The following is a 21501-nucleotide window of genomic DNA, read 5'->3' on the forward strand; positions in this document are numbered from 1 at the left end:
AATTGTACTGTATTCACATACATATTATGTAGATGTCTAATTAATAAAATAAACAATATGTAAAATTGAAAAATACTAAAAAAATAAATAAATTTACTTTTTAATTGTAAATAAACCTCATTGAGCAAGTTCTTTCGAGTTGAATTGAAACCGCTGTAAGTTTCTATTTCAATCGGTAATAGAAGTTTCAGTAAATATTCCTTTGCATTAAACGAAATGCACAGATAGGTTTCGTAGCTTGCGCCGATATTCCCAATAAATAAAGAAAAAAGTTAATAGTATATTTAAAAGAACGATTATTGGAGATGGAAATTCATTCGTGATTTATAAGTAGAAATAGAAATGTACCATTACATTTAAAATACGTTTGACTGACTTATTACATTATTTTACTGTCTAGAATAAGTGATGTATCACTAAATCTTGTATATCTGCAGCAAAATATTCAATATTGAATAACATTTTAAATATTTAACATAAAATGTTTATTAATTACATTTTGGGTATTCAAATAATTTCATGTATTTAATTTAAAAGCCTTATACTATAGAAGAATTAAAGTATATATAGTTAACATAATTCTGTTATGAACACATATAAATAAAAACGATCCACACTCCAAGGAAATATAAATGGAAAAATTCTCAGGACAACTTATGAAACGAAAAATTGATAGCCATTATAGATCTCTTCAAGCGCGGTGTCATGGCCGCGTAGACGTCATTTAAATATGCATTAACCAAAGTCTAAATCATATTCCAATATGAATATGTAACATACTCGTATGTAATAAAGCGAGCATCGTAAGCTCCAATCTAATGTATCTACCCAAAGATAACCTTTAGAAGGATTTAGAACGACAATACATAATCCCTCATGAATATTTCCAAGATGTATGTATGTAGGTATAGGTAGAGGTACCTACTGTATACGAAGCAGCGTTAAATCTTATTAAAATTTACGCTAGTTTACATTTCAATGCCATATAATCTTCGTATAATGTTTTGGTTTTGCGGGATATAAACTGCTATAGGGAATGATCCTAGAGATATAGAAGTTGGTATATTTTAATGGTCACAATTTTTTTCTTATTTAGATACAAGAATTTCTTATATTCGACGGGTGTCTAGATAAGATACGCCATTAATAAATAATTTCGTTCTCCATTTTATGCCCATTTTTAGACTTCTGGAGAACTTAACACCAAACAAATGTATCAAATACCTAACTAGTAAAATTATAAATAACAACAATAAATGAATAAATCGAAAATTCTAATTTTTGTGTCTTGTTAATAACATAGTTAAAAATTAAATATAATAGTTTTTGATAATTCGTTGAAATCATAATATTAGAATTTTAAATAACGTTGTTTTTTTTAATTTTAAGTCCAATATCACTGCCTTCTACGTTAATTTTAATTTAAAAAAAGTTTTTACACAGCTTAGTAGGCCACGTCGTCGGCTCGACGGCCATTTTGTTCAGACTTTGATTTAATTTACGTGGACAGATAAAATTGCCAAGACGGTAATTTAAGTGACGTGGTGGTGTAACTCTTTGTTATCAAAGAAATACAGTACTTGTTGTTGAAATTTAAAAGTGTTAGAAGCTCTTAGATAGTATGTAATAATTTTTATAATAAAGGTGATGAGTTTGTTTGAACACGCTAATAAGAACTACTAGTTCGAAATGAAAAAACAAAATTGTGTTAGAAAATCCGTAATTTTTTCGAGAAAGCCTAATTACCTAGGACACTCAGAATATGTCATATACAACGACTATTCACAAATAACTATGCGGGCAAAGCAGCAGGAAAAGCTAGTAAATAGTAAGTTACATTTTATACTTTGAAGTCAATTAAATAAGAATTATTTCGATGATTTTTACCAATTCTACAATTTTTAGAACTGTTCTATTGTTACAAAGGTACATTTAGAAGGAAACACCAGAAGTGTTTACCTAACAATCATGGTCATGATTTTCTTTTATTTGACAACCTTTTAGCTTAACGTAGGGAACGCTAGGACGTATTAAAGAAAAAGGTCATCTATTGTTCGGATCGCACCTATCTTCTGACCAGAATGAATGTTGCTTGACCCATGTGTTATCTGATTATTTATTCTTTACTAGCGGCCCGCCCGCGGCTTCGCCCGCTTGAACTACATGATTGTTATTGTTGTTGTTCTTTATTTATGGCGGTCCGAGCGGGGCAGTTTAGCACTAATCACTTCGCCAATATCACGTTGAATTTAAAACACACAAAAGAGAAAGTACGGTAAAAAAGACAATATTACGCAATAGGAGAATGCACGTTAAATAGAGATCCAGCTAAGATATTCCCTGGAGGCATTACCTGAGGAGTGGGGGAACTCGACACCGCAGTTTGCCTCGACAGCAGAGCGAAGAAATGAAAATATATTTTACTTCTTCGAGTGGGAATCGAACCCACAATCTGTCACGTTTACAGTCACATGCTTATACCATTACCATACGCTAAGCGCTGGACACCATCACCAAAAACAAAATATTTTTTTAATGGTTGAAAAGTAGGCCGGATTCATTGGATTATGACTTTTACACACCATAAATGGAATATATAAAAGATTTCAGCAAAACCTTTATTAGAGACCAGACTTCATTTACGTTATTTAGACATGAGTTTTTATACATGGGGAAAACTGAGCATCCCCATAAAACCGCTATTAAGAGATTTTATATTCCGTATTTAAAATGTTATGTAGTATAAAAATATTTTATTTACAACCTCTGTCATCACATTGTTTTATGTTATATAATTTTAATATATTAAACTAAAATACAAGATGAAATGTTATAAAAAAATATTTTTTTATCTTCATAATTTTTCTTGCATAGCAAGTTAGACAGAGGGAATCCTAATGTTGATACTTCATTCTCGACTTTTCGCTCAATTTTTCAGCGCTTCGACTACCAGACGGAAAAATAAAAGTAAATTAAATATAATCATTGCCCTAAGTAGGTATTGAATCTAGGACAATCGTTTTTACAAAACGCAACCCCACTGAACCACTACGATCTCAATTACTTTCACTTATTTAATATACATTATTCAAATAATATTCCCCTGTCGAGAAATTGAACCCAGAGTCATAGTGTATAGTCAAATTTTTCATAATCATACTACAATAGCGCTTATATAACAAATGTTGAAATAATAATATCTTTTAACTTTATATATGTATCTTGTGAAATGCTGAAACTTTTGTGAAAGCTCAGGAAGCTGATGGTGTTAGTCAACAAATTAATATTGGCTGACAGCTGCCAACCACTCAAACCCTGCGGCCAAAAATAACTACGTTATTCAAAATATTTTGTTCCCAAGCCGTTTCTACTTGAAAGTGGATAGCGTAATTTGTTATTATATATTTTCATTTAGAAACTTATTAGATTACTTATAAGAGGCCATCGTAGCACATCGGCACAGTGTCTGTCTGTAAACTTGAAGATAATGGGTTTGATTTCCACTAGGGGAAATTAATGGACAAACAATGTGTTTCCGCAAGTCCATTAATATATTAATGTTTTTTTAATTTCATGGTTTATCCCGTCGCGCTTAAGTCGTACGCTTGTGCCTCTGCGCTACGACTGGCCTTGATATGCCTGGCCTGTATATCAATAATATATGGTATATAATAAAATATTTGAACTAAACAAATTCTTAAAATTCGTACAAGGCCATTCATATAGAAACTCAAGTTCAAATCGATCGGTTCCAACGATATGGGTTCCACAAACCAACTAACAACGCGCACACCGAACTATAAATACACAAATTCAACAAAAATAAATTTGAAAAATTCAACCATAACTTTTTAGGTTTCACCAAGTTCAAAAGCGGTAAACCTAAAACCGATCGCTTTGTGAAGAATTTTCCCATTTCACGAACAGCTGTTACCGACTCTATAAAACGCTACACAATACGAAACACCGGATGATGGGGGACAAGTCGGGCGTGACTGAACAAGTTTTATCTAGACAAGTTCTAGCCCGCAATTACGTTCGCGTTGACTATAGTCCGAGTGAGCGATTAGTAAAAAAAATGGATTTTCGTCTTATACGACTAACATCTATTTTTTTCAAATTTCTCTTAGTGTTTACCTTAATCTTCTTAAGCAACTCTTAAGGAATATTTGAAAATTCAAAGTTCTACTCCGCATACCGGCTTCTTTCAGTAAGATAGTATCGTAAGAGTTCTATATCTTTACATAGATACTTGGGGTCAGTCGTCGTGGAAGAGCCCAGCGTGCGACTGTAAACGCGGCAAGTTGTGGATTCTCACGAGGAAATAAAATAATTTCATTTCCTCGCTCAATATAGGTAGATAAATCTTAAAAATCAAATAAAATTGCATTTTGTCGCATCTAACTATAGTCTAGACCCAAAAAAAAAGTTACAGCACAAAAACTAAATCGTGACTTATTCCTTTTGTAAAATGCAGGCACGATTGCTAAGAATCCATGCAATTTGTATTTATGAGCTCGTATTAGATACGTCGAATGCAATATTACAGTGCATTTATGTTGTTTGTGATTTCCTCCTTTTTAATGGAAACGCTCGATTTACTTCCTAGCTTTTGGTAGCTACGATACTAGTGTATAATTTAAGTTAAAGAATACTAAAACTATATTTAACCAAACTTAAATAGGCTAAATTTAGTTTACAGGTTTTTCTAGGATTCCTTACCTTAAAAGGTAAAGAAGATCAATATAAGCACAAAAAAATAAAGCTTCTAAGTCAACACAATCAACATATACGAGCATTTATGCTACATTTCATTCCAAACTCACAATTTAATTAAATTAATACTTTATTAGTTTAATATTATTAAGAACATATAGTGCTTAATAATAATAAAATATTTTATTATTATTATACAAAAAGATTAATTTATGTCGAATAAATTTCAAAACCAGCCAACAAATAAAATATTGCTTAAAATATACGCATTAGCAGAAACAAAATACGAATTAGTAAAACCCGGGTTGCCGCAGACCATAAAATTTCTAACGAGCTAAGATTTTTGTACCGTACCAATTTATTCTAAGCATTATTATTTTATTATTTTTTCTAGATTTTATTATTTTATTTTCAATATTAATAAATAAGTGGCATCCTTATTTATTAATATTGAAAATAAGCATAGCGTTGAGTTCCTCTAGTCAACCCACAATGTATTGAAGTTAGTTGGTTAGTGGTCTTAGCACTAGATGCTTCTTTCCCTATCCTTTAATTTACAGGTGATAGGTGATCCTGTAAATAAAACACTACCATATATTAAAAATAAAATAAAGTAGATTTTGGGAAAAACCTATAGGGAAAACCGCATATTGCTGGCCAGACGAAGATAAATCAATGACAAATCACACCCTTATACAATTTTCGTAGCAGGGCAGTAACGGTCCAAGCAATGTGTTCTCGTATGTGACAACGTAATCGGTAGGTTTCTTGGACATATGAAATTAAACTGCTTGATTTGTATGTCAATTTATCTATACTTTTGAACAAAATTAATAGGAAACATCTTCGCTTACTTAGGTTTTCTTTTTTAATTCATATTTTGTGTAAACGTAAGAAATTTAGTGAGGCCGAGGTAGCGCAGGGAACACAAGGGTGTAGCTGTAACGTGACAGTTTCGGGTTCGATCCTCGCTTAGGCAACAAAATTTTTGATTTAAAAATGAATGCAGGACATTTAGTCAAAGGGTTCTTTTTAGGCAACAAGTAAGAACTGGTTACAAAAGAATGTAGACCAATAAATCCTAATATTGAAAAGGTAATTCATTTAGGTGGTAAAATGTGTAGTCTTGCATACCACAATGAAACACCCTCCCATTACAACGTCATTAGTGTATCTACATTAACTAAAATTGGTAGGAAAAGGAATGTATCAATCACTAGATAATACGTCTTTTCTATCAATATAATACATTGTTCTATACGAAGATTCCCAAAATATATAAAAGCGATGACAGCAACTTTTTACAAACTCATGTTACTTTGGAGTGACGCCAACCAAACTTATCTGTAATCTTTGAATAGCGATAGACTAAAAATACTTACAAAAATTAAATATACATTCAAAAAATATAGCAGACTTGGAAACAATTCTATAGATAGATGAATATAAGAAAAGATTTCCTTTTTCGATATCGTTTTTGCTGTATTGGAGAATCATCTTATTTAAAACTAAAAATATCAAATTTTATAGCTCCAAGCTCCACATTTTATGGTACCTTTAGATCGCATCTAAGAAATTACTATGGTAGTTCCATGGAAAAAAAGATGTGTTCAAGATGTGTTAGTGTTAAGACACTCCGTTCCCCATTTTCCGCCCAATTCTCGAGGCATTGCGTATTGAGTGGCGGAACTCAAAGCTGCGTATTTCATTTTCTCAAATGGGGATCGAATCCACAACCAGTCACACTCACGACTGGGTTCTGTTCAATAAATGTGCAAACAAAACACACATTTATACGTAGAATTACTTAATTTTGATCGGAAAAGTTCCGTTTACCCAAATGTTAAGACATACTATTAACAAGTAATAGGCTTCACTTGGGGCTGTCCGCCGCGTCCAATAAGGCCGATTGACAGCGAGGCGGGCTTATTAGAGAGGTTTCTATTACACGGCTGATTGATGAAGATAGGTCCGAATGAAATAAATTTCCTACGTCAAATGTCTTTATTGTACTACAATGTGATTAAAAGAAAATCATTCTGTAATGCATAGAGTAATTTGACAATAAATAACTATTGTGGCCTTCCTGGGGCACTCCTGTAAACTTCACGGTTCTAGGTTCTATTCCCATTCGGGGGCATGCAATATTTAATATTTTTATTTCCTCACTCTGGTAACGAGGCGAAACGTGGCCACGGGAATTCGGCGGAAAGTGAGAATGGGAAGTGTGTTAATGGGAACGGAGCATCTTAACATTAGGTTCCCAGATTTCAGCCAAGCTTTGTCTTGTTACCAAAGCAAAGAAATCCCCCAACTGATAATTACCTATTAAATTATAATCGTCACGTTTACAAACGTCACGTAAACAAATATTTTACTAACATTTCAACATATAGCACAAATGATTGGACAGATCGAGCTGAAATCTGACACCCAGCTACCAGCAGGTACTACAAACATCCGTTCAGATTTTGTTTTCGAATTGTAGTCTATAAAAGAGTGACATGGGATGTCAAAATTCGTACAAAAAAATGTTATTCTGTAGATTATTTCCCACGAAATGTCGACTCCATTCGAACAAAGAGAAAATACTGCTTTTATGACTTTTCCACTAATTTCAAAATGTTTGTATGAATATCCCTAGTTTATTTTTATTTTACCGAATAAAATTATATCCCGTGAAGTAATTGGGTTTAAAAAGCAGAAAGACAAGAAAAATGGCAATGCCTCTAGAATTCGATGGAAAGTGGGGAACTGTGGGAACGGAGCGTCTTAACATTAAGTCCCCACTGTTTACCCTGTTATACAGTGTGAAACTTAATAAAAAAAAATTATAAAACCCGACTAATAATTACCTATTTATTTACCCCCGACTGTATAAAATTAAAAGGAATATAAACAAACCCAATAGTTTATTAGGATTAACAGTCGCCTTTACAGCCACACGCCTATGCCGACTGGCCTCTCTATACATATTGATATCTAATAAATATAATGTTATAACGTTTAAAAATCCAATGGTTCCTTACCTTGAATTTGTAATATTTTTTAGTAAAATATACTTACGAGTTGACTTTGAACAGGTCACTTATATTTTGATAGCACCTCAGCCTTGACTCTCGTCGATGTAAATATTCGCACAGAAATACAGTATTTCTGGCAGGCATTTCATTCTTTTGACATTTCTAATTATTTTCGAGGGTTGTTGAGGTAGAAGAGCCTATACAATATATGTATAAAGTTACCAGATGGCATTGTAAATGCTTACGATTGCGTAGTATTTACATTTAAAATATTCATATTTATTTAGACAGCATATAATAAAATTGGAGAGTCTCAAAAGCAGTATGACAAGAACCATCAAATATTATAAGGACCTTCGCGTTGGGAGGACAGTATAGAGAGATACTAATATGTATTTAAAAGGGAAGCAGTTGGACTAAGGACTTAATTGCACATTAAAATAATAAGTATTATTATATCTTGAACTTCTTAACACAAAACACCGAAAATGATTAAGGCATGAATAAAATAATTTATAAAATCTTTTCTATGATGCAAAAACAATCAACAATCATAGATATTGGATTAATTAAAAGAAAAATAATAGCTCTTCTAAAAGAACTCTCATTTTACTGTATTTTCCGTACAAATACCAAATAAGGTTTTTTGACGTCTCATTTGTGGAATCGCTCGAGACCGAGTGGAACTGCTCTATTTCGTCAAAAATTCCATCGGGAGGAAACAAGGGACGTGTCTTGTTCTAATATATTTTTTTACGGTCAGATGTGAACGAGGAATTTTTCGATAAGAATTATATCTATATACGAATATATATATATATTGAAAACCCTTGCGTAACACAGTAACAGTTAGACAACGCATAGATGAAACTATTGGAATTTAGAAAGTCGAAATTTTGCTTGTACGTAGTCCAATTCTAAACCTACCTAAGAATATACACTAAGAAATGATTTCTCGACAAAAAATGTAATTATTTTTTCATTTTATGTCTTACAGTTCAGATAAAAAGTTGTAGGTCTCGATTAGTTTATTTTTATAACACAATCAAAAATTTATAAGTGCCTTTATATGTAATGTTATAAAAAAAAATGGGAGATATTTTCAATATTATTGAACCAAACAAATCGTTTAGCTTTGTTTTCAGACAGTATTAGAAAATAAAGTTCTGGTTCAAATAATCTTTGTCCATTTTTGCCGTCAAAGACGCAATATTCGGTCTGGGTGAAAGAAATAAAAGGAATAATTTGTTGTCAGGTTTCCTTTGTTTACGACAAGAGTTGCGGTAGACGCGTAAACAAAAATTACCACGAACAAATTGAATGGTGTTTTAAATAAACTTTTTGAAAAAATAAATTTGGTTTGTTAAAAGATAGTCAAAGTGAATCTAATAAATAGAAATAGCTGATTTTAGTAGAAATCGAAGCAACGACCATCGCTATAACAGTCTGGAGCTATCCTTTTTAATAATGCGTGGGTTAGCTAAATAAACAGAAAAACTTTTCTAATTTAATTAATAAAAGACACGGTACTACATAGAACTGCCGTGGTCCAGTGGCACAGCGTCTGGCTGTAATCATGACGGTTGTGGGTTCGAGAGTGCTAATTATTTTTAATTTTTCCCTCTGGCAATAAGATAAAGCGAGATTTAGAGTCCTGCCACTTACAATATGTGGGGTACAGCGAGAAATAGTTTTGTTGTAGAAACTATATATACTATGTAGAAACATTATAAAATGAAATATTTATTAATAGACATTGCTTGGAAATTGCAATTTTGGAGAGGATCCTTGTCACATGAAACAGATAATCTCATGCCGTTGGCCATTTCACGTGAACGTGACATACATACATGAATTTATTAAAAAAACATAAAAACAGCAACCACTATATTTACAGTTTTAAAGCTGGACTAGAAAAACTATTTGTGGTAGAATATCTTTATTAGGTATCTTTATATCTAGGTTTTTCTAGGAATATCGGTAGTTTCATTCTGTGTTTTGTTCCCAGAACTCCAATTACATTAAATTTTTTTTAGCTTTACGCTGTACTAAGGGCAGAGGGTACCTGGGCAGAGGAAACCTAGTGTTTTTCATTCCCATTAAAATACTTCTGATTCCCATTTTCCACAGAATTCTGGAGGCAATTCGACTTACGTAGCGTAATTAAACACCGCGCGTTGTGTCGTTACCAGTTTAATTTACTCGACTAGGAATCGCTTTTACAGTCGTTTCTGACTGGCTGATACATTTCAAATTGAATAGCAAATAAGCATAATAAAACCGTAAGCAAAAAAGCTTTAGTGTTATATTAATCAATAAAAAAATCCTGACTCAATAAGACCTTCGTATCCGCCGGTCCCATCTCAGACGGAGTTCATGTAAATAATCCTACCAATAGACACCCAACCTAATAATATACAAGTACGATATATTGGTAGACTATTTTAGGAATACTTCGCACGTCGCTATATCTTTTTATGGTGTTCGTTGATATAGAAATAAGTGAGTTTGATATTTTGTGTACAAAAATAATATATAAGTTATTGGGCGCCGCTTCATGGTGAACCGGTACATCATTCGACTGTAAACTGGGTGGTTGCAGGTTTGATTCTCATAACAAAAAATGAATTATTGTCATTCTTTCTCTCTCATAAGACAAAACGCGGCGCAGAGTTCTGCCGATTAACACGCAGTGTCTCGAAAATTGATCGATGTCTTAACACTGGGTAGAGGGAATGTCTATTTTGTAAAAACAAAGAATATATATTTGTAGATGATTTGTAACCTGTAACTTTATATAAAGTCCTCAAAGTTCTTGTAAAAATTTCAAAAATACCCTAATAATTTCAAATATGTTGTCAGTCAAAACATTATGTTAAATATTTATTTAACAATGTAAAAGTTGTCTTGGCATATTGGGGATCGAGGGTACGAATCATTTTCCCCGGTCTGGTAGACATTCTTTCAATCAAATGGAATCTAGCTTAAAATACAATCAAAATTAGTACAGGCTGTAGTATCATTGTAATTAAGTCGTCGTTTGTTCGAGTCTCGGAAAGCATCATTATTGATGCAACGTTGGTCTGAACGTAGGGTTGACTCTTGTGGAAATCCATTTTCCTCTAGATGTACAAATTGAAAGAATATTTTTTTTATTTCACGCTGTAACGCCAATACAGTAGGATAGATAGAAGGAACTTAGTGTTAAGACACTCCTGTCTCAATCCTCCATTTTGACAAAATTTTCGTAACTTTACCGCGTAGCTCAATGTATAATTTATAATTTCCCCCGAGTGAAAATCGAACTTGCAACTTTATCAGCTTTAAACGTAAGCGTTTCGAGTGAAACTGTATGCTGCTAGACCACAGTCACTTAAAATTATTGTTTTTCCTTTCAAATTTCTTCTCTAGGTTAGCCAGTTGTCTAATCATTCCATTTTGCTTTATCTATATCAATAAATAGTTTGAGATTTCTCTGAAAATGGAATGAATCATAATTATAATATTGACGTCGATGTAAACCCAGTTATCTCTAAAATATATAATTATTTAGTATAATAATTCTAAGTTTCCTTACGACTGAATAATATATAACACCTAATACATCGCAACTAGCTCTTAGGTCAAGAGGTCAGTCAAATCAATAGAAACGTTAACGGTTTACCATAGACAAATCAATATTATATATATTTATTTATTTCCCATAACGACTTTGAGATTTAATTTTTCTTATTCTTGTATTATTATTATATTATTGTTGTTATTATCCTGCAATTATTATTATTATTAATATTTTTATCGTCAATATTATGAAAACAAGCACTAACAAAGATTTTATCAAAAAATTTGAACACCAACCAATTTACTGCTCTAGTGGTTTTAAAGTGGTATTTTGTATCAATATTGCCTTTTACTCGCTATTCCTTTTAAGGGATGGAGCGAATGTATGAATATACAAATATTTGTTTTATATTTAGGGTTTGACTTTATGATGGCGGTCATAACTCAACTTTTTAGATTGCTTTTGCCATTTCAAACTAAAATTAGGGTGGTCTTCGGAGTTTTACGATGGTTAATATATGTATTACTTTATAAGAAAATATTTCTTTCTATATTATTAGATATCGAAATCGATATCGATATCGTTGAGTATTAGATATCGAAACTTAACGCCGCGCTCTCTGAACAGCGATATCAGTATTATATAATTTATACACAATTGGGAATCAAATCGACAACCATCATACGTGCACTCAAATGCTTACCATTAAACTATACTGTTTTTTTTCTATTTTAAGAACAAATATTGTAATTTTTATTTTCGTTAACCCTAGATATCAAGTGACGAAGCATGACGGACCAGTTCATGCCTTGAGCTGTCCAAACAACGGCTGTTATTTTTGGGTTAAGTGGAGATGGGTATAATTAATTCTCGTACGCTTAAATATATTATAGTAGTGGACTAATTAATTTTGAGGGTAGTATTACATACTGTTTTTAATAGACCAGCAACCGTTTAAAATTTGACCTAATTGAATGGTTTCTAAAATAAAATATTATTATTATTTATTATATTTGTTAGAATTTAATAATTGTAAATTTTAAAAAGTCGTCTTGTTTTACATATTTTGTCATTTTATTTTTATTAACTTAATACTATTACTGTAAATGTACGCACTTATCAATAGGTAAATAAATAAAAAAAGATAAAGAGATAAAGTTTCTTAGTATATCATGGACCACCTTGCGGGTGTTCATCAAATTGAAGAGTGCCCAACGAGCCCAAGAGTAAATTTATTGGGCCCCTTTAAACTGGGAAGTAACGTTGCCTCCATTGTCTGAGTTATTTTCTCAACTTAAATAAATTCTTATTTATTATAAATATATTAAAAGTCCTTGAGGCAAGTCGTGGCGCAGAGCCGCAAGTTGTGATTGGAAACAGTTGTGCAAACTTTGTGGGTTCGATTCGCACTCGAGGAAATAAAATATTTAATATTTTCATTTCTTCACTCTGGTGTTGAAGCAAAGCGCGACGTTACGCAATACCACCAGAATTTAGCGGAGAATGGGAAGCAGATTGCCTTAACCCTAGGATCTCTCCGCCTTCCGTATTACACGCAGCACAGCGTAAAGCTAAAAAAAATATAAATTCTACGAGAATGGCACTTGGTACCCAATTTCTGTCAAAATTCCAGTACAATATGGATATTATTTTCCATACGTTCGATTTCAATTGGAAAAACTTTCGAATCCGCCCGCCCGTGAAACGGCTTTGATTACTTATGACCCAATTTTATTCACTGAAAACACGGACGTATTTTATAGTCGCAGGTACTATTCGGATTTTTACGATGTTGTTAACTTTAGAGCTGTTATTAACATAAATTATGATAGTAATAGAGGAAATCTAATATAGGTATTATTTAAACATACCTATTTATTATGTTTCCGAAAAAATTAAAAAAAAAAAGTATAATATAAATAATATAAATAATTCCAATATATGAAATTTCTACCTTTCAAGGGCAATTAGTTAATATTACATCCTCATACATTTGCTAATAGTCGCTAAAGAAATTATACAGTTTGTTTATTCTAATTTAAATCACTTCTTTCATTTCCATAATAAGTACTTAAGGAACATGCGTCATTCTAATGCGACGTTCTTACGTTCTTACGTACTTACTTGAGATAACATTTAGATAAGAACAAAGCAATTAGAACAATAGTATTATGAATTCGTTCACAGTCACAGCCCACGTAAACTGGGAAGCCACATCATAAATGTACAAATTGTTTATGCGTGATGTCGATTATGTGAGCAGGCTGTTGTTAGGCTACGACAATGTAAATATGGTACCCCTGCTAATGTGTCATACATGTTTTAAATATGGAAGGAAAAAACGACAGGAATTTAAGTTGATGTATTTGGTTCGCTGGTTTTTTCGGAGGTTTACTTTTTTGGACATAAACTTTCAAATACTAAATAAGGTACAAAAGATACATATTTTATTCATTTTTTTGTTTTTTCTATGTTTGTAAGCATTTACCTCTGTATCTATTGAACCTATCAAATAATTTGAATGCTGGAACACCTCAAAAAAATCGTAATGGACTAGACAATTTTAAAATATTTGTCTCCTTATTTAATTGCTGGGAAGAGTATCAAAGCTCGAACTTAACTCGACTTGACCCAACTCAAAAATTATCTCATTGTCCTTCGAAGACTTTTATTCCTGGTCAAGGTGGCGAGCGAGGGCGTTCATTATATATAAAAGTCCTATTTTTTCTAATAAACAAATAGTAATGAATCATAGATGACATAGCATCAATTGTATGCTATATCTACAACAATAATAATATTAATACGATAAGAAATAAATCCTTTTTAGAAGTAGTATCATAAAACATCGATGCTTTTATTGAAAGTGCTTATTACTTTATTCATATAATAATTATTATATTGTTAATATATTAAATTTTATTATATTATTTAGCCACTTATTACGCCTATTAGGTAGACAACAATCAATATTTAAAAATAAAAAGAGCTGAAAATGACAGATTAGTTATATACAAGACTTTTATTAATTATCTATTTAAAATTATACTGATTTCTAGCGTAAAACATTAAAATTGTCATAGCAAAAAATCATTCTCTAATTATAATTGGGCGGAAAATGGAGGACAGAGTTTTAACACTAGGTTAGTGATAACACCCTCTATCTAACCTGTTATATACGGGTACAGTATATATACTACACTACTTATGTACTTATACACTTACATTTTATTGAGACTCTCTCTATACAACATCTCAGACGTGTCAAGAGAGCGGCTCAAATTAAGCTACGTTCGAAATTTTTATACAGTACCTACTTCAATACATTTATTATTTTTAATTAGTAAGCCACACTTTCTAAAATTAGCTAAAGCTTAGCTTTTTATCCTGAATGTGAAAAATAACAAACACTTAAAAAAAAAAAATTAATAGCATTTGTTTGCTAAAATTTTTCTCGTAGAATACACCTTAAAATGACGTAGTAAGCTAATATACTACGAGAAACCGATACTATTCCGAATCTGAAATTTTATAAATTCAAGTACTATGAAAATCTTCAAGAATATAGAAATTAAAAGCTGTTCTTAGTTCTACTGAATATGACTAAAATTGTAAACCACCTGGGTCTCATCAAAACTTTAAAGTTTCAAACTTGGCGCTAGTAATTAGACCCTAGGTAATAGCTGTGCAAGATTCTGTGACAGTTCTAGTATTAACAATGATTTTTTTTATTCCTTACAAATTCATATTATTCATGATGTTGTTAAGGTTTTGTTTAAGTAAAACTTTTTTTATAATATATAATAATAAGATAGTATAAAGATAGATAGATAGATAGTAATAATATATGATATTAATAATATAAATTTAAAATAAAATACGAATTAAATGGTTGGAAATAACTTAAGCATTAACTTATTTATTTTAAATTAATAATTCACAAACAAAATGACACGTTTTTATTAAAATCCATATTTCTTATTAAAAATAATGTTATGTACCATATATAACCACTCACACTTCGTATACAGCTATAACTAGACCAACTCTTAAAGAAAACCTATAAAGAAAGTTAAACATAATAAAAGTTACAGAAGTAGCGAGAGTTCGCCGCCGCGCGCCGTGGTATGTGAACATATAGCTTAATTGGCAGGTTGATACACACTGATTGAACTTACAATATATTTGTATGTACTTATTTAATAGTTTAATGTTTTAATTGCGATAGTAAAAGTACTTTTACGCCTTTAAATTGACAATATTGGTACAAAGAAAATAAAAAAATATGTTTTCGTGGTTAGTGAAAAGTATGTGCTAGTGGCAGCAACCAGGTCAAAAGTTTCCTGGAACTCTCCTCATGATAAATGAGGTAGAGAAAGCACAGTGGGAATATGTCTCTCTGTAAAGCCAAAGTGTAGCATAGCTTGACGTTATATGCAATTAAGCAGTTTAAGCGCCATATGAGGCACAACCCCGATCTTATGCCGTATTATTACCTAATTTATGCTTATTTCTTTGAGGTTAACTTGGCCTTGCTTCATATAATTTAACGATCAAAATTATAATTCTATAATTTCATTTACTAATTCATAGAAACTATGTCATATTTATGTTCACGGACTATGAAATTATATGAAAACATTATGAGACTGCCGAATATCATCGAATTTACATTTATGTTTTTTCAACACAAAGCTTCATAAAATTCTCCTTCTTTAGATCCAATACTGTGTAGCTATTTTACATAATTTATGAAATTTATTCCCGAACGTTCGCTTTTTTACTCTAATGCATGTGTTATGAAAAGAACATGTGAATTAAATATTCATCTCAGCGCTCCGCACTTCGGCAAGGATTTTAAAAACGTTTTTGAGTTCTATTATCTAAGACAATATGGATGTAGTACTTTTACGTCTTTTACATTTTTTCTCAGTTTTGCCCTAGCGATATCCTGGGAAAAGGCCAATAGCCAGAGGAGCCCAGTGTCCAATATTGGCTTTTACTAACTGCGTTTTAGGCAGTCATTACGAACAGTAAAAACTTGTAGAAAGACTCACAAGTACTAAAAACCAAACCATTTTTTGTTAATGATTTACATTTAAATTAGACTGTTCTCTACTGACTAAAAGAAGGTTGAAAGGTAGACAGCATACCAAGCATTCATTACAATTATTTATATACCACAATCAATGGATATACACGACTACAAGAGAGCAAACCAAAGTGCTGGAATTTGCTTGTGCATAATAAATTCTTTAGCATTAATAATTCATTCTACACTTGAGCCAAGTTTCAAGGAGCTTGACTTCTCCGTGTCAGTATGAAATCTGAAGTGTAAATCGAGTTTCTTTTGATCTTATACGCCAATATCCATATCGTAAGACCATTCAAAATATATTTCCTCCTTGCTTTTACGGAATTTATAGACTATATTTATAAGAAACGCTGTTAAAGGGAAAATGTGAAAGTAAGTATATATGTATTTTTTAGCTTCACTCTATGCTTCCCCATATAGTGTAGTAGGCAAAGGGAACCTAAGGTTAATTGTTTTATCGTCTTACCAGAGCAAGTACATTGTTTTGTTTAAATATAAAAGAAAATATCTTAAGCGTTTTCTAACTACTATGGTGACATAATCGATAGAAACGTAACAATTTTACGTATTGTTGTAGTTAATTTTTTTTCCTTTCTGTAACTATTTGTATTGAATACCTTTCTACATTTATAAATACGTATATTATGACGAACTTGAAAAGCAATATTTTGATTACAAATTTTAATCTGCTAGGAGATCATGAAAGAACAACTATAAAAATAAATCGCTTTAATCATAGGCTATCTCACCGATTTAATTTTTATACTTTGGTAAAATATACAGCAGGAAGCTACTGTTTTTTTTTTTGTTATAATATTAAATCTAAATTATATAAAAATATTTATAACGTACTAGTATATCACAACACTGCATAAAATACAGCCCTGAAAATAAACGAACTGAATTATATACAAGTGGAAGTTCGAGTAAACTTTATCGAAATCAATGAACTATTAAACTTAATAATTCAGTCCGAGCCATTGAAGTCATCTGGAATAGCTTTGCCTGGTTTATATCCAATGAGTAAAACACCGCGGCGCATATGCGTAACTCAAAACTACTATTAGTGCTTTAGAAAGGAAGGAAATTGTAATTTTGAACATGAGAATATAGAAATCTATATTTATTAGAGAGCTCTCTCGGGCCTTAATTAGAAAAGCTTTTACTATGCTATGGTCGAGGATTGATTTGTTTGGACATGATTTGTTTTGGAATTTGGCTTTTGGTTGGTCAAAGTACGGCGTTATGTTACTTTCTTTTAATGCGGTATATCTTAAATGAGACAAGAGCAGAAAACTGAGTGATATATTACTAGATTCTCTCATTAATCTAAAAAAAATATGAATAGAATTCCGATTTTAATAAAGAAGGTAGAGAAAGCCTATTTGAGCCCGTCGTGGAGCAGTTTTAATGCAGTCGCAGGTTCGATTCGCACCAAGGCAAATACATTAATTTCATATCCATAGAAGACAAAGCACGGCGTTGAGTTCCGCCACTCAACACACAATGTCTGATGAAAATTGGGTAAAAGTTGAGAGAATAACTATAAGCAAGATACAACATGAAGCTACAAGCAACAGAAAAAAAAAGCTATTGATTATTTTTTTATTTTAAAATGCCCAGGACTCTTATCAACTTACTAGAGTTGTTTAAATGGTTTTACACTTAGAGAAAGATAAAAGGCTGGGTTATTTATCACTAAGTTCATTCGTTCTTTACCGTAAAGGGGTTACCAGTTCAAATTCCATTGTTACACCGTAAATGTACCTGCGGATTGCCAGTTACCTCGACATATCGTATAGGTTTTATATTGTTTGATTAAGACAAAATGAGTTAGTGGATCCTGTACTTTCCTGCGCGCAATTCAATTCTAGAGTTAAGTACAGGCTTCTTCGAGGTAACTTTTTTTTATTTATTATAACAGATTTCTTTTTCACGTAAATAAGAAACCATTATTTTTTAAACTAGGTACTTTGAGTAACGGGACGGTGTTCAACGCCATACAAATCTCTGTATTGAAAAAATCTGAAGTAGGATCGAACCTACATGTCGAGTTTACATACACACTTTGTGCCCCAACGCCACGACTGGTCTCGTGTATTGTTTATAAATATAAAAATAAATAAATTTACAATTTTGGAGTTTAATTTATTCTTTGTCTACTATAGAAAGAAGCCGTTGACAGTTTTCACTCGCAACAAGAAAGAGAATGATTGACGTTTGATCGCAGCTTTATCTTTAGCCCAGTGCGGTACATAGGATTTGGAATTTTAATATAAAATTTCAACAAAATAAATAGGAATTTCGAATCATTTGAAGAGTTCTTGTGTTATTTTTTTAGAGCAATCTAATATTATAAAAATATTTATAATATATACCACCACTCACTGCTTGAAATTATAATCTTCTAGTGTATAAAACAAGCGGTATAAAAGAACTTTTAATATATTTCAAAGTCAAACACGATTTTTGTCTGTATTTATATTGTAAGCAAACAGGCACAAACAGCGGATGTACCGTATTATAACATTTTAACTATATAATAAATATCAGTCAATTTTGGTTTATGTAAGTAAAATATGTGTATTATATAAGTAAGTATATTCACATATTATTAGTTGATACTGCGCAGTGGGGAACTGTGGATGATTGTAGGTTCGATTTTCAGGGAATGATTTTATTTTTATTGATCATAATTTCTTCGCTCTAGTAGAGAAAGTAGGGAACGGAGGTGCTTCAATGAGAACTGAGTGTCTTAACACTAGATTTCCAGGTCCTCTCAGGATTGATTACAAAAGAGTAGTTAAGAACGATGCCAAAATAATATTAATAACTTTTTACAAAGAAGTGTTAACGTTAGTGTGATAGTGTTAAACAATTTAATATTTTCGAGATATTTTATCCTACAAAACGATCATATATTCAACTTATTAACTCTAAAGGCAAACTTCCAGACATTCGATAACAGACTGTCGATCTACGTGCCAATTTGTCTTTCAAAGCCGTAGGTTCATCTCGGTATAACCGAGTGGAGTCTTGCAAAGCTAAATTTAACCGTTTGATGATAGATAAAACAGCAATTTGTGCCAGTATTAGTGGTGTTATGGGAATATCCACTATCTGTTACATATATCTTTATATTATATATTTTTTAGCTTCACTGCTGTATTCCGCTCATAACAGGGTAGGCAGAGAGAACCTGGAAATGTAGTGTTAAGACATTCCGTTCTTTATTAAGGATATTAAGATACTTCCGTGTAACTTCCCGCCAAATTCTAGAGATTATTTTCACAAAATATGTTTATATATTTATTTATTTTCTTCAGTCGTATCTAAGCGTCGCGTTCGCAAATTCTTCTTGTGATAGCGTACGTAAATAGAGATTACGAGATTACCGTAGAAACAATACACAATACACATACCTACCTGACAAATACATATATGAAGAAAATAGTCTTAAAAATAATACCCATTTAATAAAAGAGACGGTTTTGAAAGCCGAATGGATTTTTTATTTATATATTATTTAAATATATACAGTCTAGGTACAATATATTTAGTGTAAATTGTGACATATGTGTTAATTTCTTTTATAATTAACCCTTAAGTTACGGTAAACGGCCTAACGTTGATTGTTATTTTTATTCCAACTTTGAAATATGGCTTATATTAACTATTAACTGCGTTTCTTTCCATATTCCATTTTTTTGCTTTGGAAACAGATACTTTATTTATTACTTCATATATATAAGCAGAGAAAATCATGAAGCTGATTTTTAAATAAATTAAAATTCATTCTTAAACAATAAACAAACTGACGTAATCAAGTCTCGTATTTAAATAAATACTAAGATAAGATTTGAGTAAAAACTTCCACAGCACAGTATGTTTCTACTATTTTTATACAATGTAAATAATTTTGACATTCATTTACGCACTTACAATTTTTTTTATTTCACAATATTTATGCTTATTTGTTCACCTGAAATAAGTATACATATTATTACGACACATTGTATTTTATTTACTTAGAAAAAAATAATAATTTACATTTAAACTATAATATATAACAAGAGCTTTTAATTGCTGAAATAATAAAATTGACAATATAGACGTTGGCGTTATATTATTGCCATATCTAATTGTATACGGTGGTTCTGAATTCAAATGTTAAAAGATAGAGTAAAAAGGTAGAAGGGAAGAAGGAAAGGAGGAAGAGTAGAAGGTTTCTCGAAATACGGTAAAAACGAGGTTCTATGTTTTACATCATAAAGTCCACAGAAACAAAGTCGCAAGCAGCATCACTCCTCAATCTATGAAAAACACCAAATGAACAAAAAATTTGTAACTTCTAGTATAATAATATAATGTCTATAGTCTATAGTATATATTGCTTCAATAGCTACATAGGTTATACCTATTCGTATGTAAAACAACGGTTGCTCTTGATTTCACCTTTTAGTTTGTTCTCATAAAGTTGAAAAGTCATTTAGAAACTTGGTAGATGAGGGTTGACCTTTACAGGGATTTATGCAGTTTTACATAAGTGGTCTTATAATACGCATTTTAAACTTTTCTAATTTGTACAATTGATGAGGATAATGACGTATTATGAATTGTAATAATAATTCTATAAATATTAAAATTTAATTATTTATTATATTTTTTGTAAGTACAAAATTTACATATTTAATTTGTAAGGTATTTAGCAGAAAATACTTAAGCTCAATCATTTATCACACTATTTGCAAACAAATATGTTGTTTGTATATGTTATATTAGGAATATCTATTGTATATTGTAATAGATATTACCTATTTTTCCCATCGTCATGTATATAATTTAAGAAACATAGAATCAAGGCTAACCGTTCTCCACAATTCTCCAAGGGATGCCCCTTGTACAACTATTGCATACAATCGTGTACTTTTTCTGTCAAGTGAAGATGGTACGAAATAAGTAATTTAAAAAACTAAAAATATTTTTTTTATTAATGCCATGTAAAATCATGATAAAGTAAGTTTTGTGTGTCTTCAAGGTTACAATTAACAAATACTTATTCTAAATATGTATATTTTAGTATTTTTTTACATACCGTACAAAAA

The 21501-nt window shown here is 31.3% G+C and overlaps 1 protein-coding gene and 1 long non-coding RNA gene across 6 annotated transcripts in view; one reads left to right on the top strand and one right to left on the bottom strand.

Annotated features, from left to right (window-relative positions):
- Positions 1-21501, top strand: part of LOC146528349 (uncharacterized) — a 162520-nt gene that overhangs the window by 21641 nt on the left and 119378 nt on the right. The window lies entirely within an intron of this gene.
- Positions 1-21501, bottom strand: part of LOC146528350 (5-hydroxytryptamine receptor 1-like) — a 75705-nt gene that overhangs the window by 12358 nt on the left and 41846 nt on the right. The gene's annotated exons all lie outside the window — the stretch shown is intronic.

Source organism: Heliconius melpomene, chromosome 19 (assembly GCF_056956725.1).
Source record: "Heliconius melpomene rosina isolate 202511_hmr_F chromosome 19, ASM5695672v1, whole genome shotgun sequence".
NCBI lineage: Eukaryota > Metazoa > Arthropoda > Insecta > Lepidoptera > Nymphalidae > Heliconius > Heliconius melpomene.